This window comes from Heterocephalus glaber, unplaced genomic scaffold (assembly GCF_053883595.1).
Source record: "Heterocephalus glaber isolate CG9 unplaced genomic scaffold, H.glaber_assembly_v1.0 deba00001479, whole genome shotgun sequence".
Taxonomy (NCBI): Eukaryota; Metazoa; Chordata; class Mammalia; order Rodentia; family Bathyergidae; genus Heterocephalus; species Heterocephalus glaber.
In genome coordinates, this window is record NW_028258316.1 from 15,716,635 (window position 1) to 15,735,797 (window position 19,163).

The 19,163-nt window shown below is 41.5% G+C and overlaps 1 protein-coding gene across 5 annotated transcripts in view; it reads left to right on the top strand.

Annotated features, from left to right (window-relative positions):
* Brinp1 (BMP/retinoic acid inducible neural specific 1) overlaps positions 1–19,163 on the top strand; it is a 168,522-nt gene that overhangs the window by 22,794 nt on the left and 126,565 nt on the right. The window contains exon 1 of one of the 5 annotated variants that reach the window (XM_087183290.1): positions 342–615. The exons of the other annotated variants lie outside the window; for them this stretch is intronic. The gene's annotated coding sequence lies outside the window, so the exon portion shown is untranslated. Of the gene's footprint in view, positions 1–341; positions 616–19,163 lie in introns of those variants that run through there. 5 annotated transcript variants of the gene reach the window in all.

Consider the following 19,163-nt stretch of genomic DNA (forward strand, 5'->3'; position numbering starts at 1 on the left):
AGAAACTGTGCTTACAATAAGAAAGTAGACATGTCCAGTCAGCTGATAAATGTATGTTGTGCATCTACTGTATGCTGAGAGCTGCTGATATGAATGAGAACAACATAGTGTGGGCCTTTTAAGGCACTTACAATTCAGAAGAAAGATTCACCATTTCTTGGCCTTCTGGCTAAGATCCAGGGTAGAAGAAAGATTCCAATTAATTAAATAGAGCCTGAGAGTGCTACAATATGTGTGTGCATATATTCCAAACTGCATATATAATATATATAATGACATTTACTATGTGCAAGTCACTGTACCAAAATATTTTATATGTATCATTCTCTCTGTCGCCATCCAAAGTAGGAAGAATATAGTTACTATTCAAATTTTAAAATTAGGCAACTGATTTAGGGATGTTAAGTATGTGATTTAAGGAGGCAAAAAGGATATCAGCAGCGCAGTTAGCAAGCTGAGGTCCTCTCCCTCTAGTCCCCTTCCTCTTAGCTTCTCCTCTTTTGTACCATCTTCTCTGCAGGCTAGAGGCTCCGGAGCAACTCACTACTCACATGGCTGCAATTGGGAATCAGAAGGAGGCAGGAAAAGTGGTCGAGCTGAGTACCTTTCTGCAGGGTTAGTAAATTCATTAGGGGAACCACTGGGGAAAAGCATTTCAGGCTATGAGCACAACATGTGCAAACACGTGTAGGTCTGAACAATCACACACTGTTGAGGAAGCATAATTAGCTCTGAGTAGGTGGGTTGGGACAGTCAGGGAATCGGGGACATCTTAATCCCTCTGTATATCACAGCCTCGGGCAGAAAACAGCATCTCAGATTTCAGTATCTGCCAAGGATCACTTCTCTGGGACTGAGTGAGGGAGGAATGATTCACTGACCTGATTAGGAAACACCCTACAGAAATGGAGATAAAGAAGAGGAAGCAAGTATTCAGTGTAGAAAGGTGGCCCTCCAGATCTAAGGAGCCTTTTGTGGAACAGCAGCCGCTTTCAAACAGGAGGCCCTGTAGGGGGATCAAATATGTAGTAGAAGCCAGATCCATAAAGTTCAGTGTAAATGCAGTGAATGTGGTAAATGGCAGTGGGTGAGTGGTGGGGAGGGCTGGCTGGTGCCAGGCTGGGAATGGAACAGTTGTTAAGTTCAGGGTTTATGACTTGGAGAACGTGACCCATATAACCAGCTTTCTCTTACTGATGCGTTTTTAATCGGATGTTCTTCTAAAATTCACCCTCCACTGACTCCATATCTCATTCCCCGGAGGCAGTGCGGAGCAATTTGTTTGCATCTGCACTTTATACAGCTGTGGGTCCTTCTCCCGTCACACCTGGCGGGTCATATCTTGGACACAGCACAACAGCGAAAGTACCAGTGTTCTGAATGACCTGGAGGAAGCTCACTTCACGCTGTGTCCTAATAACGGAAGCATGTGATGCGTGCATCTGTATTTTGGGGACTGTGCTAACTGCTTCACAAATATTAGTTTGTTCCAGGCAACAGCATAATGTATGCTAGTAATCTTTATTTTATAGATATGTAAACGGAGGCAGAGAGAAATAAAGCAACTTGCCAAAGTTGAGTAGTTAATTAGTGACAAACTTAGGATTGTTTTGGTTCTGGGAACCAAAATCAAGGCCTCGCATATGCTGGGCAAACTTTGCATTATCACTGAGCTACATTCCTTTCTCTCAAATTAGGATTTAAACTGGGGGATGTCTTAGTTCTAGAGCCTTAGTTCTAATACTGAACCTCTTCGTTATATTGATTGTTCCTTACTGTGTGTGGATTTTCCAGCCCAAGAATAGGTAAGGACTGAATGGGGCAGTGTTTTAATACTAATTCTGTTTTAGGAACAGGAATGAAAAGAGTATCTGACTGTATGTAACAAATACCATTGAGTTAACTTGGCTCATGGATCGCCAGTTGTCCCTAAGGGGAATCTTACTGATCTCTTGTCTAAAAGTCTCCTAGGGTCTGCATATACTAACTTTGGGTGTAACTCCAGGCCATGAAACAAACATATGAAGGTTTTCCATTTTGTGGAAACTTAAGTGGACTTAGGTGATGATCTGCAGGTAATTGTGGTGATAGTTGGCAGATCTGGATTTCAAAGTGAGGCTGACCTGGCTCTAGGGTACTTGTACTTCTTTGAGACAGTGGGCAGGCTTCCCTCCCTCCGTCCATAACACAAAAGCACTGGCTTAGATTACTATTTTTTAAATGTCAATTTTTTAACACTTTAACAATTTCTGCTGTTTTTTCATTTCATCAGTAACCCTTAAAATTTTTCTTTGAGTCCATTACTTACTAAAATTTCCATGGGAAACTTCCTATCATTACAACAAGTTAAAAAATAAATGCTAACTCTACAAATGAATACAGTAAAAGCAAAAGCTATACAGTGCCATTCTAGTTTATTCTCTAGCTTACATATTCGGGGCTATGCTTGATGCACCAAGTCTCTGACCTTTAGACTTGCCCTATTGGTGTTAAAAGTTAGACTTATAAATGTTAGAGGGATGCTAAAGACATAATAGCTCTGAAGTTTGTATTCTTCCTTGTTATAATCAGGATTGGAAGAGAATTGGGAAGTGTTTTTAATATGTCGGTTAAAGTTACTGTCTATAAAAATATTGGGTCTCCATCTAAGAGCCCTGTCTCCTGCAGCTAGTGCAGGTAATTCTCGTTATGTGAAATGGTACATGTCGGGATCTGTTGTTTCCTCTCAGCTCTCACATTCCGTATCACGGTTTTAAAGGTTTCTACATACTTAGAGATCCAGGTTGGGAGAAGTAGACTTGGTCAGATGATGTAGTGACGTGTATGGGTCTAGACTGAGATATGGAAGATGGAAAAGGAAAGCAGTTGCTTTGTTCCGGCTATCTTGAAATTTCTAGACTAGGGGCAACCAATAAAGTACCAAGAACTGGCAATTTGTTTCCAGAGCCACATGCTCCTAGTGTAGCCTGTTCCCCCTTATCATTTTGCCTTTGATACCCATTAGCTCCCTATCCTCTGAACCTTTACCTGGTAAACACCTATGCGTTCCTCTAGTGTTCACCAAGGACAGTTATCGATTTAAAAAGCTATATCCAGTGAGATTTGCCTTTCAGGAATTCCATGGGAAGAGTAAACATGAATCATGAGTTTTTTGTCTTTCCATCACTGGTTGGCCACTACCAAGTGGTATATTATCTTCCTTCTCTCAGCAAATCAATGAAATAAGCAAGGTTTAGTGTCTCATTTTACATTTCAGAAAATGAGGTTTGGAGAATATCAGTAACTCAATGAAGTCCCACAATTGTGAGCCCAGGAGAGTGTGACCATCTCTACATCCTGTGCTTTATTTTTCTTGTTGGCTGGGTTTGGGGAAGAGGAGAATTCGGCTGGTGGGCAGTTTCTAGATCTTTCCTTGTGCCTCAGGACTGGGGGACCCTGTTACACCTCTCAGCTCAGCTTGTCTTTGTTCAGTGCTTGGAGTACAGTGCTAATGAGACCCTACCCATGGATTTTAGCCCCTTGGGGGCCAATTAACTTTACTTTACTTCAGCTGCCAGGAACCTCAGAATTAAATCCAGATCAATTAGTTCATCCCAGGTGCCTGGTAACATCTATTCCTTCACTTATTTTAACTATTCTTTGTTCCATTTTTATTTTTAATTGTCCTGATTTATATCTTATTTAAATTTGTAATGCCACTTTAACTGTGCCTTGGGAGTAGGTGGGGCATGAATTCTAAATAAATGGATAGAATCTCTACGGGTCATCTCTGGAGAGGAAGAATAGCTCCTGAGTTCTCTTCTGGATGGAGGCTGAGGATGCTTATGAGTCAGTGGATCCGGAGGTGAATCCTTCCTGGACACAAGGGCACTTGAGTAGGGGCAGGGCAGAGAAAGTAAGTGAGTGGGTTAATGAGGAGAGCTGTTCATAGTAACTCATGGGGGCCCAGAGCTCAACCGTAGTTCTGGGGCCATGTAGGCTGTAGCCCCAAAGGAGGATGGTACAGAGCAAGTTCTTTTGCTGAGATGTAGTGAGATGGCCTTGGATTTGAAACTTTTTTCTGTAATGAGTGAGTTGTGTGCTATGGGGTAGTTACTTAACCTCTTTGAGTTTGTTTCCTTATCTGTAAAATGCGAGAAATAATTTTCTGTAGATAATTTAAAAAGACAACAAGATTCAGTGCCTGGCATTTGCTAGCTGATACTTGATGGCATTCATTCATTCATTCCAAAGATATGAACTGAGGTCACTCCATGTGCTAGGTACTGCTCCGGGAACTAAGGATACATGATTTATCCAAATAGATGAACTCTCTGCCTTTTTGATGCTGATACTCTAGTGGAGAAGTCCAATAAGTAAACAAATATTACCTGACATGAAGTAATTATAAGGTCTATGGAGAAAAAGCAAATTAACATCTAGGTCATCGTTCAGCAAACTATGGTCCCTGGGTCAAATCTATCCCATTCCTTGTTTTTGCAAATAAAGTTTTATTTGAACACAGCCATTCTCATTTACTGTTTATCCTTGGTGACTTTCTTGCTACAGTGATAGAGTTGAAAAGTCAAGACAGTATGATTCATACAGCCTAAAATATTTACTGCATGTATCTTTAGAGAAAAGATCTCTAGAGTAGAAGAAAACACTTACAGAGCTGTTGCCCAGGTTAAAAGAGCTGCTAAAAATTTACTCTATCTGTTCTCTTAATTTAGTAGCTCATTTCTTTCTTTCATTTCTTATTTGTCCTTCTTTTTACTATTTTCCTTACTTTCCTCCTCTTTCTTTTTCTCTTCCTTCCCTTTCCCCTCTCCATACTTTGAGGCTGAAAGATTCCTTCCTTCTAGTCCAGTCTTCTTAATTTATGAACGAGACACTTCAGTGTCCCAGAAACAGCAAATGACACCTAAGACAAGGTGACTGGGGGTGGCTATGAAGGGACAGCCACTCCATGATTGCTAGTCTTCTCCTGTGTCTTCCATTATGCTAGAGCATAAGAGGACACAAGAGACATAGAAGCATAGGAGAAGTACTTAGTGGATGACACGTAATAAAGGGTCAGTGGAGCTTAGCTAAGTTCGGAACGGCTCAGTTGAGTAGCAGAGTCAAAACACAAGTACTTGCAGTCTGAAGGCCAGAAACTTATCAGATCCTTAGAGACTGCTGTTTTTCAGACAGGAGGAGGGTGTCATGGGAGCCTCTTCTGCATGCCAGTACTCCATCCTGCATTATAGCCACTTCTAAGCCTCCATTAAAAACTGCTGGACTAAGGCATTGCCTTTACTTCAAAGGTATTGAAAATCGAGTCTCAGAAAGAGCAGGCCACTTGTCCAAGGCTGCACAGCAAGATAGGAGGAGAAGTAGGGTTAGGGTTCAGGTATCCTAGGTTCGCAGTCAAATATTCATTTCACTGTAGGTTGCTGCTAAGCAACCAAGAAATGACAGCACATGTTCTAACTGGCAAAGAACAGTTACATTCCCTCCAACCTCTAGAGTTTGAAAAAAATCTGATGCAGTTAGACAAATCTTACTGGAAGAGGCAGGGCTTAGGAGGGACTTCTCTGATGAGTTCAAAATGGGAAAACAGGCAAGGAAATGCTCCACATCTGTGGAGATGGAAGTAAGTTTTCCAATGTGTGGGAACCGGAATGACATAGTCCTGGGACCAGTTTTTGATAGAAAGCAAAAGCAGAACTAGGGAAGAAGGTTATAGCTATCTAAAAGAGAGGCCTGGGGGTGCTGGGGACTTAGCTCAATGGTTCTGCCGCTGCCTGCCCTGCAAGCGCAAGGACCCGAGTTTGATCTCTGGTACCAAAAAAAAAAGAAAAAGAGAGAGAGGCTTGGGTTTTCCATTAAGACAAATGGACTCGATCCTGTAAGCCTGGAGTCACAAACAGATGCACCTGTCCACACATTGGTGAGTGGCATTTGACCTCACAGGGGAGGGGAAGGGGAGATATCATGTCCCTGCTTAAAAATGGAGAGATTGCATAAACCAAATTCGTTCTGGCTTCTGAGAAACCTGGAGACCTGATGGCCTGGAGATTCCTACATGGTAGTGGTCTACCATCCTTGTGGCCTGGGGTATGTGTTTGCCATAGATCACCAGACTTCTTTTGAAAGCTCAACCCCTGGACACTTCATTTCTGCTTCCTTCCTGGACTCTGTAAGCTTTTGAGTTTGTATTTTATGCAGAAGTGGTGAAACACTTTAAATTCGTCTTCACTGACATGCTGAAATCAATGTTTGAGGGTGTTTATTTGCCTATCAAACATTTATTGAACATCTGTTTCCTGCAAGCCTTTAGAACGGGAAGGATTGAGTTCAAGAGGTGAACTGGGAGGCTGCTCTAGTCAGATGGGAGGATAAAATCTGCTCAGGAGTGGAATGAGGGCGTTAGAGCTGAGGTTAGATCTTTCTGCCTCAAACCTTGTAGCCCTCCTTTTAATGAGAAGTCTGCCTTATCCATTTCCATAGAATCTTGCACCTGTCCTTATTTTCTCTTTGACCTGCTTTTTACATTATAATAAAATGTTGGTCTGTATTATTAAACCATATTCATCCATGAGAGATCCATCCTCTTTCATTCTCCTAGTCTCTCTTCCTGTCTTTTTCTCTCTTCATCCTGTCAAATGAATACATCTCATCTTGTCACTGCTCCCCATGATTCACCCCTTGCATACTGAGAGAGGGTTCTGCACTTCTGAGGGTGGGAGCGAACCTTCACAGAGCAGACCTGGAAGAGCCTGGCTGGCTCTTGGAGCTGCCTTTTCAAATCAGTGCAAGTGCTTTGTTTCTTTCTCTGCATTTGACTGCAGTGTTTTCGCTTTCTCTGCTCCCCAGCATATACTCTCTCTCTTTCTCCCGCATTTCACTCCCACCCTTGCAGCCCACTCTTTCTATCACTTCTACAGTGCATTCCCCAAAGGCCCACATGTCTCTCCATCCCTCACACACATTACAGTATGATTGCTTTCAGAATAATGAGAAGCTGAATTAGGAAAGTTGACTTCACTGGAAATGGTCCTTATGCTAAAAACAAAGCAAAGCAAACCTTACCCAGAAAATCAATGTCTTTAGGAATAGGGGAGAATGCTTGGAGTAGTAAAAATAGCATGCAGGAGAGGGCATAAAGACATTGCCTGTACTCTTCATTGTCTGCCATTAAGAAGCAGTGGGACCTTGAGTAAGCCTTGGTTAACTTCATTTTTTTTTCTAAAATGAAGCACCTGTATTCGAGTCTCTTCAAGGACTACTCAACCTAAAATATTCCAAAGCAGTAGGAGAGAAAAAATGCCTTGACATTTCTGATAGGTTTTCTTTTCAATCTATACCTGACATGTACATGGAGATCCCCATAAGACATAATGTGCAAAGCAGGGAAATTTTGTCCACATGCATCAGCTTTAGCTTTTTTTTCCCTGGAGAGGAAGCAAGGCTGAGTGACACCCCCCAAAAGAACTTCCTGACACCACGAAGTCATAGCAGTTCTTAAAACACTTTTCTTGCTCTATGGGTCCCCACAGAGATGATAGATATCAAACCATGGAGTGGAAGATGCTGTGCTTCCTGAAGATGGAAGGCGAGGTCGGATGACCTAGGGCCGTTCCCCACTTTAGAAGAGTGTTGACTGCCTCACAGAAAGCAGATTTTATATATAAGAAATAGGTTACTTCATTCTCTAGCACATTGCCTGGCACATGAAAGCTACCCTACAAGTACCTGTTGAATGAATCACTGATATTAGCTAAGTACCCTGCTGAATGTAACTCATTAGTATTTCATCATAATATACCATGCTATGCAAGAGTTAGAAGGGTCCTTAGAGATCATTTAGTACCCTCAAATATTTTCTCCTCAGACTGAGGTCTGGGGATGACCATTGAGTCAGCTCACTTGATGAATTAGTGATTGTCTTGGGACTTGAGCCTGGGATTTTTGATTACCAAACCACTGTTGTTTGTTTTTCCAGTGGTCAGCTCTCTTTGCATGCAGCACTATACATTGGCTCTAGCATCTTTAAGTCAACCATGTCCTGAGGTTTATATAAATTTCCAGAGCCTTTTTGGGCGGGCTCAGCTGGTGTCCTACTCCTGGGCTGGCACTTTCTGTTAGTCTCTGTCAAGAGAACATTATAATCTTTCTCCCTGCTCTCTAGCAGTGCACAGCTACCCCATCACTCACTCTAACAGACCCTGCTGAGCACCCACAGTATATCTGGAAGCCATTTTCTGTTTGGAAGTTAGTGGCGGTCAGCCAACATTTCAGTGATATTTGCTTTTCTAAGGCTTAGACAAATCAAATCCATTCACTTCCTCAGACTCAATCGTTCTTGTCTGGCACTATGTCCCCTCATCCAAGGCGAGCTGAGATTGAGTACTTTTTAATCTCTCTTTCTCTCTTTTACAATGTGTTAGTTTCACCTTCTTTTCTAACAAGTACAGAATCATAGCCGGAGACAAGGTTAAACTTGCAAGATCTCAAAAATATACCTCAGTCAATCTTCTGTGATAGGTGTGGACCCCAAGTTTGAGAGATGAGAGAATATCAATTGCCCCAAATCTAGCCTCTACAGTAGCTGGAATAGGGCAACCTTATTCAGTTTAGTTCAGTGTATGCTAAGTCTTATGACACATTCTGGTTTACTTTCTACAAAGAACTCTGCTTCAAACTTTATCTCACATTTGCTCCCTGTCCCAGGACTTGGGTCCAACCTAGGAGGGAGCATGAGAGCATGCTGGGGTAATGACAGGGACATGACCTTAGTTCTCTGGACTCAGTTTTCTTTCCTGTGAAGTGAGGGCTCAGTTTCCCTCTTGTGGCAGCAACACAGCATTGTTGTGGGAATCAAATGAGGTAGTGTGTCCCCTCAGTTCTAGGGTGTTAGATGTATGGTTTTTCCTGCTGCTTGGCATTATTAGCATTCTTCCTTGAGCAGGAACTTTCAATATTTCAAAGTTGTGTTTATTCTATAATGAGCATTTGGGACATCCTGGCAAGGAAGCAGGTATGATATTTTGGGGCAAAGGATCTCTTTCAGGAGCCCTTCCATTCATCTGCTTACTGTGTGGCCGTCTCAGCAGGGAAGCAGCCCTGTTCTCAAACTGCATTCAGAGCTGCCTCTTTCAGAGAGTGTATGGGCTAGAAATAGACCAGGCCTTTCCTTTGGAGTTTCACAAAAAAATGGATCTTTTGGGTCAGAGGCCCCTTAATCTGCAAAACACAAGCTGTTTGCCTGACTTGAGGCCTCACCAGACTTGCTAGACTTGAAGGGGCTTTGGTATGGAAAATGGATTGTGTTTTGAAGATTAAGGGCCCTTTCATCCAAAAGGTGCAGTATTTTTTTCTCTTTCCTCAAGCTCCCACTGAAACACCTTGTTCCTTTCTGGCTTAAAACCTTCAAGCTTCCTTTCTTATGCATAGATGGATTAACTTTGACTGTATATCCACAGCACATATCAGTGAATACTCAATGCTTCTCTCCTTTAGGATTCCTCCAGATGTGGACCAGTCACCCCAGTGATGCATTAAAATAATTAGAGAGCATTTTAAAACTCCACAGTTTGGAATCTCACCTCCACAATTTCTGTTGACACCTGGAGAGGGAAATGCAGTTTTAAAGCAGATGCTACTTGTGACTCACATGTTACACTCTCTCAAAGACCATAATCCTCAAATGATGTAGGGTGAGTTGAGAAGGGTAGGCTTTTGATAGACCTAGCACCAGATCTCAGCTTTGCCTCTTAGGATCCACAAGGTAACTTCAAGCAAGTTACCTAACTTCCTTACCTACAAAATGTAAATAAATAACATCACCTGGAGTGTCTGATAGCTACTACAACAAACTTGCTCTGTAGTGACTTTGCTTCCCAGCCCACTCAGCTCAGTGGCTTGAAGCAATTGGCACTTATTATCACTCATACCTCAGTAGATCAGCTAGGGGGCACCTGATCTAACCTAATCTCACTGGTCTAGGCTGGCTCCTCCTCCTCCTATGGTTCAGTAAGGGAGTCTACCCTAAGCTTGATTGGGCCACTTAGGTAGATAGTCTACTCTACATGTCCCTCAATTCTTTCTGACACAGAAGACGCATTTTTTTTTTTCTGGCAGTAGCAGAAGCAGAAGAGATTATGTAGAAATCTATGAGGTCTGTGTTGGTCAACTTTTCCATTTCCGGGACACCACACCTGAAAACCACAACTTAAAGGAAGGGAGATTTATTTGGATCATGATTTCAGAGGGTACAGTCCATGATTAGATGGCTTCAAAGCAAATGATGGAGGGAGGGCTTGGCAGAGGAATGATGATTATGTCATAGCGTCAGGGAGGCATAGCAGGTTGGAATGAGCTCCGGAGAGGAAGCAGACATGGACCAGATGTAGACCCTAAGGTCATGCCTCCCTGACCCTCCCAGATATCCCCAGAACTGTTCTTTACCAATCTATGTAGGTCCCACAGCAACTGAGTTAATAATTAAGCTGAATGGTCATATGGTCTTTGAAAAACAAACTCAGAACTAGCACAGCATCACTTCTCCCTTGTTCTGTGTACCAAAGGAGTAATGAGGATGAGCACAAAGTCAAGGATGGGGAATAGACTCTGCTTTTTTAGTAAAATGGTTGCAAAATTACATGACAGAGTGACTGATTATAATGATGGGTGATGATGTGGGACCTCTAAAGTAATTTTCCAAAACTCATAGTGGAGATCCATTGAAATAAAGTTTGTAAATTTCTTGATATAGCTCCTGTCGTACACTAAGTGTTCATAAGGTATTTTCTTCACTTTCATTGCATTGACTCAAAATTGGTAAAGAAAATGATTCACTCCACATTTCCTAAATCTAGTGACACAGAGAAGTGATAGAGTTTTCTGAGTCACAAAGATGGGATTGGTCAGAAATCAGACCATGCTGTGGTTTTTATTTGGTATTTGAAGAGTAACAGGAGGACCCTGGCTCAAGATCACAGTAATATGTGACTTACCAACAACAGTGAGGGATTTCTTAGAGCTAGGCAATAACTGTCAGTTCACCTTATTCTTATACATCTCCAGCTGGGACAGTAGACTTACATTTTATTTTTCATAATATCGACTTGAAGCATGTCCCCAAAATGTAGCTTCTTATATTTATCTCACTAGAGATTGTGATTCATTAAGTCTGGTAAGGTCACCAAGCAAGCGAAAAGGTATTAAACGTTGCTGGTGATCTTGACTGAGGTGGTCTGTGAATTACTCTTTGTGAAACCTAAGATAGCATCAAGGGGGAGGGAAACAGTGAATTCTTGTATCTGTGTATCTTCAGGTAGTTCACACATCAAGAGGTCTGGAGGGAGGTACAGTTTCACAAACCTGTAAACCCAGACTGAGGCAGGCAGATTTCAAATTTGAAGTTAGCCTGGGCAAACTAGCAAGTCCTTGACTCAAAAATTAAAAGTGCTGGAATGTATCTTAGTTGTAGAGCTCCTCTGGGTTCAGCTTGATCCTTGTAACACGTGAAAGAAAGAAAGAAAGAAAGAAAGAAAAAAGAAAGAAAGAAGGACAGAAAGACAGACAGACATATGGGGGGAGAGAGAGAGAGAAAGGGAGGGAGGGAGAGAGAGAATGGATACTGGGGTGGAATGGTAGCACTATGATCTGTGGAGGCTTAAACGGGGCTGGAAAGAGACAGTTTTGATGGAATAATGCACTTGTGGTAGCATCAACACCCCAAACTAGAACCATAGGGAGGGTCATTCAAGTAACATTAGACTAGCAGATTTCATATACGTATGCTGATGTGTGTCATGAAATTGCTATTATCAGTTTGGGTTTTGTGTGCTGCTAGCAATAGAGAACGAAACTCATATTGGTTTAAGCTAAAATTTTTACAAAAATGGAATGAAACAACGGTAATAAACCCATTTGACTAACTTACGTGGCTCAAGAGCCAAATCTAGGCAGTCTGCCTTAGGGTTCCACTGGTTTCTTTGTCTTAAAAAAGGTCTTAGTCCTGCCTTTCTCAGATTCCTCTTTGTGATAGGGTGGTTGCTCTTACCACTTTCCAATTATTAAGACAAAACACCTGACACCCACAACTTAGAGAGGGAGAGATTTATTTTGGCTTCCAACTTACGTCCATGTTCGGCTGGTCCCAAGACAGAAACAGTACGGCAAAAGGACACGATGGAAAAAAAGGTGTTTAATCCATGGCAACCATGAATCAGAGGAAGAGGAGAGGAGTGGGGGACAAGAATACAGACTTCCAAGTCATGTCCCTGGTGTCCCACTGTCAACCAGGCCCCACTTCCTAACAGCAAGTCACCTATGGTGTTCCCATGATCCAATCACCTTTGAAGCACATGAGATATTTGGAAGACATTTTCAGTCTTAAACTATAAGAGATGCCAACACTCTAGCTTCTCATCCTTTTAGATTCAGGTGGATTTCTTGGTCCACAACATGTATTTCTTGGTCTAAAGGGCCACAACTGAGTCTTTATATTTTACTTCTCCGAGTAGAGTCACAGACTTATTTCTGCAACTGTCTTTCAAGCTACAAGAACTGAAAGTGGGAAGGAAATAGAACTTCAAATAAAAGTCCATTACTGTTAAAAAAAAAAGGAGAATGGTCTCCCCGGAGACAGATAGGATATATCTATCACGCTTTTTTTATGCTAATCCATGTTAAGCGCAAAGATGCAAGGATGAGTTAACAAATGAGCCTTGTTGCTTTCCATCTAGTGGTAGAAACAGAAATGTGAACAGTGTAATGAAGTAGACATCCACATAGAGGCATGGGTAAGAGTCAGGCAAGTCCTAAAGATATGCGTGTCCGTTAATACCAAAGTTCATTCCCATCAAGAAAGACTTTTAGAGGAGAAGGCATTGGGGATCAATTTTCAAGGAAAAATAAGAATCTGTTCTTTGCTTAGAGATGTGGAGGCATTCTAGAGAATTTGCAGAAACATCATAGTGACTGAAAGATGTTCAGTGTACTAGAGGGGAGAGTATAAGGAGAGTAAAGGGTGGAAGATGACTCTGGAATGCAAACAGGATAGAAATAGAATGTCTTACTAGAGAACTTGTACTTTCTTCTGCAGGCAGTGGGTGGGGGGTTAAGGACCACTGGAACAGGGAAGTGAAATAGCTTTAATGTAGTTAAAGGCAGAGAAGGAAAATGGTGACCACTTCTAGTGCCTTCCAAATCCGTCAACCTGGATAAAGGGTAGGAAAAATTGGCTTCTTTAACATATCCATTTCCCTCATTGGTGATACCTGGCTATGTTTCTGTGTTGGAGGTAATTGTTTTGAGGACTAAGTGAATTGTGTGTTTTATTGAAATATTTTTTTTTTGATACCAGGGATCAAATTTAGGACCTAGTGCTTACAAGGCAGGCACCAGAACCACTAGCTAAATCCCTGGCCCCTTATTGCAATAATTTTTTGATGTTATATGTGTGTTCAATTTCTGGTTTCTGGAATGAGAAGTATAAGTCTCTGCTTCATGTATGTTAAATGTGATTCTCAGATTGACTAGAAGCTTGTTCCCTTAGCAGCATGAGGTCTTGAGAGAGTGGAATGAGGCAGAACACATAATCTGCCAATGGGCCACATTTTATGAATCTATAATTTCTGGCTTAGGCACATCATTTAAGGTAATTTCTGGCTTAGGTACTCATTTAAGCTGTGTCTTCTGCTTTCTTCCTTGGATTCTATAATTGTCAGAAACAGACAGCAGTGATAGTTTCCTTTTCGTTTATTATTTAAAAGGCTCCCTATAAGAGGTTGAGGACATTGCATAAGAACTAGCAAAGCTGGGCCAGGGATTTAGCTTAGTGGTTTCACCACCTGCTGTGCAAGAGCAAGGACCTGAGTTCTATCCCCGGTACCAAAAAAAAAGAACTAGCAAAGCTCAGGGAGCCTCTAGCCAAATGGATCCACCAAAGACCTTTCAGCATATTTTGTTATTGATTTGCTGAAAATATCAAGCCAAGGGACAGGGCTTTTGATATGTAAGTGTTGGAATTTAAATGCAAATAAAAATTTAAGTGTTTTATTTATTTGGTCAACTGAGTAATAGGAGTAGACTAACCACTGGAAGAATTTAAAGTCATGAACACTTTATTGAACAATTATATTTTGAGCACATATGTAGTGCTGGCTCCCATCTTTGGCATCCCTTCCTGACTCCAAGCTCTTCAGTATGCTTCTGTGGGGAAGATACCATTTTCTTACTCATTCTGTACCCCTGCAGCATCTAGTTTACTAGCTTGCACATAGTAGTGGGTTTTTATGATTTCTTGGGTTTGCTTGCACTGGTCCCATAACCTGGAATGCTTTCTTTAATGTCCTTCCCGCTTTCAGCTGGCAGAGCTCTACTTGAACCATTGGAGCCCAAATCAAATTTCAGCTTCCCCAAGACATCATCTTGAACTCACTCTGCCTGAGTTACCTTTTCACTCCTTTGATCCAACACCATTTTCTTTCAGGTTTCTGATAAAACTCCATCCATTGTTCTGTAATTTCAGTTTTACAGATTTATCTCTCTATGGCTCCATAAAGTTATGGACATTTTCTTATTTCTCTTTGATAATCCCTTAGCTGGTCTAGAGTTTGGCATTCCACCCTAAATCCATGCCCCATATGTTTTTTTTTGCAACCAGTAATAATTTCCTTTCTCTCTCATATTTTTATCTTTTTAATAATAGATCTGTCCTATGAATTTGTGTCTACTAAATCTTTACAACAAGGAAAAAGATTCTTCCATTGACTGTTGGTTCCCTCTCTGTAGGGAGAAAGGAGAGGCATTGGCTACTGCTCTTTTACACTCTCTTTCTTAGCCAAGTGCTCTACATTGTATGTCTGTATTTACTCATGTCCCATTCATGCCTTAATCTCTCTCAAAGCATCTTTAGTTCCTATCAAGCTTTTGAAAATTGTCCACCACTTCTGTATTCTTAAGTGCAATAGGCATTTTGAGTCTTTATCTTGTTGTATTACTCTGCTGCTTTTGAAACTTGAGGCCCTTCTCTTCTTAAAGATCTGTACTCTCATTTTCTTTCATACAGTCTCTTCTCAATCTACTTCTTGGTGTGCTTTTCCTCTCCATACCGCCTAGATATGAGCATGGCTTATTGTTTGTTCCCGTCACTCTTGACTCGCATAATTTACTGGCTGGTCTCGTATGCTCCAGGGCCTCCAATTTACTGGACTATAATGATTTACACATCTTCACCTCCCACCCTATCTTCTCTTCTCATTTAGCCTCAAGGATTCTCTTGTCTATTGGAAGTCCTGACTTGACTGCTGTGTGGGCAACTCAAACTCGACATATCCAAGAGGGAACGTTTCATCGTTAACTTTAAATTCATTCTGCTTTATTACTGTTCATGGTTATGAATGGAGCCATCATGAAACTTGTCACCAAACTAGAACTAAGAGTCATCATAGACACTTTCTTTTCTTCACCCACCCCAGCCACCAACTATTGCCTACCGGGATCCTTAATTTTCCCTTCCACTTGTGAAATATAAGACCATAGATAATCTAGTCTATTGTAATAGCTTACACTATTTTATCCTTCTCTCTCCTTCAATCACTCCACTATACCCTGTAGTTGCAGCAATCTACCCAAAATGCAGTTCTGACATAGAATTGTTCTGTTTAAAAGCCTTCAGTTTTCCCAATGATCCCATGAGGTAGATCCCCACTGTTGATTTGTGCACTTTATTCATTCAGGAAATACAGATTTAGCAACTGCAGTATGACTGGCCCTAGATACTGGACATATACCAGAGCGGGAAAATAATCTCTCTGTTCAAGAAAATATCAGTTATGGGTAAAGATATGACTATAAAACAGGTGAACTTGTATAGTTCTTGCTTCAATTTTGAACCACTGGCTGCCTAAAAAGTCTCACTGCAATAAATATGAAACATTTGTAGACTCAATATATAGACTGCACTCCTTCATTCTTTATCACATGGTTCTCTGGCCTGAGATGTAGGGCTCATTTTCTGTTACCTCAGAAATGCTTCTTTGTCCCAAGGCCTCACTTAGAAGTCATCTTTAAGAAGCACTGCCAGAGACCCTCCTTTGAGGCTCCATGCTCTACAGAATCTTGCACGTTCTCTCTCTTTGCCCTACTATTACATTACATTGAAGTCACTTGTTTCTGTATCCATCTTGTACCCTAGACTGTGAAAGTCAGTTAGAGTACTATGAACTTAAAAGATATTTGTTCAATTTTACCAGACTGGGAAAGAATAAACACTCTAAAATGCTTATTTCACTTCTCCCTTTGAAAGATCTCCTGCAGAGACTGCTAATAATCTGGGGAGAAAGCTCAAAAGGCAAGAATTTAGATCTTCACATTGCTAAATGTGGCTCAAATGAAATATTTATGAAGCAAAAGATGCTACACATAACTTATGCTTAGATTGCTAATTTAAAAAGTAATACTTAGGATCAGAAAATAAGTACTGTACATATTTCAGTTTTTTTATTTATTTCATGGCCTAGTTTACATTCAACATTTCTAGAAGTTTCACACTTCAAGTTTCTTATCAACTACTCTCTTCATTTGTAATCTTTACAGTAGATTTGTGCTAGTTAATGATTTTCAAAATAAGAAAACTATAGCTAGGGATAGTGTGACTTTCTAACATAGGGTATTAAATTATTTAGTATTGGGTGAGCTCAATGTTAAATTCTACCATGTTTAGATAATGTGACATTGGAAAAGTAACTAGATTTTAAAAGAGGGGCTATGTTTTGTCAAACAAAGTAAAAATAATGCTATTTATCTCATGGAATTGTTCTATGTGTTTAATGCCAAGGGATATGAGAAAGAGTCTGTCAGAGCATCCTTACTAATGCATTTAAAATATAATGTGAGAATAGTCTATACTAAAGAGAAGAAATGGAGGTGGGCATTGCAAGGAGCGGAAACATCATCAACAAAGGTACCGAGGCATGGGCGCTTTTATTGCCTTTCACCAGTGCAATTAGGGTGAAATTTTTGAAAACAGGTTGAATTGAGGATGGGCTGTTCACAAGTAGGAGTACAATGGAGACCCAGGTAAGGAGGTTGGATGATTCCTCCTTGACTAGTACGTTTTGAAGATCTGACATCCACGCTCTGTACGTTTCACGGGCATTTTGTGCTAACCTCTTACAGCCATTTTGAGGTACCTTTGAACTTCTTCTCTGAGATCTCTTTCGAGTGATCCCTTTGATGTAGGAAAATGCATCTCCTCTCAGCTGCTTGCTTTGTACTTATGCTCTTGGTCATTGGCGAACTGACCCCAGGTTCCCTTTGTTGGGACTTCTGTCCCTGTGGGTTGGGATCTTGGTCAGTTGCACCTGATTTTTCCTTTTTTTCCATTAGGTAGTGTGGCACATTCCTTTTTTCCGTAAGTCAGGCAGTTAATTCCCCAATTGCTGACCATGCTGTACTGCCAGGCTTCAGCCTCCTCTGTTTCCATTCCCCTATCATTCTTTCTGCAGATTTCTTTTTCGTGAGTTAGGTGACAATCTACCATGTTTCCCTAAGCTCCAGGGGAAGTGCACAGTGCTGTTTGAGAGGTCATGTTGAAAGTGGAGGCAAGGGATGTCTATCCCCTTCCCACTGCCTGCCAAGTTTAGGGGGTGTGTGGCATTGCTTAGCACACTGTCAGTTTCCACTCAAACTTCACTCCCTGTCCCAAGGACTTTTTTAATGCTTTGATGTGAATGAGAGGTGAGAAATCCCCAAGGTACATTTTTGCTGCCTTTTCAAAAGTCCTCTATGGGGCTCACCTACCTTTCTTTGCAGTGTGGTTGGTATCTGAGGGTTAGGCATCAGTTAAGACTAAGATAGCTGTGTCTTAAGGTCTTATTTAACCCTTACCTGAACCTTAAGAGGTGCTCACTCTTCTGTTACTGTCCACATCCCACCGATGAAGAAACGGAGGCACAAAGGGGTTAACTAACACATCTGAAGTCTCTCAGCTTTGTGGCTCTGAAGCTCTGTGAAAAGTCTAGTCTAGATTCCTGATTGGGCAGTGGAGGGCCAGGTGAGAGCACCGGGTTGGCTCAGGTGAGCCGGCAGGTGCTCTGTGTTGCCTTCAGATACACTCATCAGCTGGCTTCCTCTGGGATTCTGGGGTTAGAGGAGGGAGGAGGCATTTCCTTCTACCCTCCAGCCCAGAATGTGGGCCTTGGCCCAGTAATCCATGCGGAAATCTCCAGATGATGAGCTTGGTAACAGGGCTGCTAGGAAGCTGTTCTCTCTGCTCTCTCCCTCCTGAGCATGTGCCCGGGATGTAAATAATTTACAATGGCAGCGATTAGAGGATGTGCTGTGTGTGGGATGAACCCAGTTCCCTTAGTGACACTGCAGGCTTATATATAGCTTGGTTCTGACACGGTTCTCACATGTGCTCCATGCCACAGCTTGTGTTTTCAGCTAGAGCACACCCAGCAAGCGGCCTATGACTCACCAGACATCATAGGGAGTCAAGGGCAGCACTTGGAATAGAACCAGTCATGCACTCCCAGGCTCTAAGACCTGGTAGCAGGAAATTCCTTTTATGAATCTTTTAGAAAAAGAACAGCTCTGAAAATGCATGATGCAGGATATGCAGGGTTGTCTCCAAGGCATTGGGATTAGGAGCTGTGGCCCTGGAGCAGAGGTGATTTTGTTTCTGGTCTGTTTATTGCTTGCTGACTGATTTTGGAAGCTGAAGCCTCAAGCAGGAAGTGGTAAGGGTGAATGGGATGGATATGTGGGGAAAGATGCGTGGTCTTCTCATGCAGTGTCACATGTGTTCAGCGAACCCCTCTGAGTCCCAGAGAGACAGGACAGCAGTCACATACATAATTCTAAAGTTTCTAGTAAACACATTAAAATATTGGAAAAGAATTTTATTTTACTGTCTTTCACTTAAACTAAAAGAATATTTCAACAGGCATCCAATATCAAACATTAGTAAGATTATTTTACATGGATTCATATTATGCTTTGGAAATCCTGTGTCTGGCAATATTTTATACTTAGCACCTCTTCACTTGGTGTAGCCACATTTAAAGTGCTTGATAGACACAGGTAGCCTTTTGTTCCACAGTTAGACAGCACAGCTTTTTTCAGGTTTGTCATTGGCTAGTTTGTGATGTTGGGCCTATTCCTTAATCTTTATCAACCTC